Source organism: Priapulus caudatus, unplaced genomic scaffold (genome assembly GCF_000485595.1).
Source record: "Priapulus caudatus unplaced genomic scaffold, Priapulus_caudatus-5.0.1 Scaffold400, whole genome shotgun sequence".
Classification (NCBI taxonomy): Eukaryota; Metazoa; Priapulida; class Priapulimorpha; order Priapulimorphida; family Priapulidae; genus Priapulus; species Priapulus caudatus.
In genome coordinates this window covers 261,868-262,314 of record NW_014577461.1, presented here as the reverse complement: position 1 = coordinate 262,314, position 447 = coordinate 261,868, and positions in this window count along the sequence as shown.

Below are 447 nucleotides of genomic sequence, written 5' to 3'. Positions count from 1 at the left end.
AGGAGTAGACTGTCGAAAAAAGGAGGAGGAGGAGGAGGAGGAGGAGGAGTAGACTGTCAACGAGGAGGAGGAGGAGGAGACTGTTGAAGCAGAGGAGGAGACTGCCGATGAGGAGTAGTAGGAGGAAGGAGGAGGCAGCAGCAGCAGCAGTAATCACATCGTCTGCCTCACATCATCGTTGCAGCGGCCGACATGGCCCTGGAGTCGGTGAACTCGAACGCTGACATCCTGCAGGACTACGAGCTGGCCCTGCTAACCGAGGACACGCGCTGCCAGGCGGACATCGTCATGAAGATATTCATACGTTACATCACCTGCAACGCCACGCACAACATCGCCGGCGTCGTCGGTGAGTCTGCACTCGCTCTCTCGCTCTCTCGCTCTCTCTCTCTCTCTCGCTCTCTCGCTCTCTCTCTATCTATCTATCTATCTATCTCTCTCTCTCTC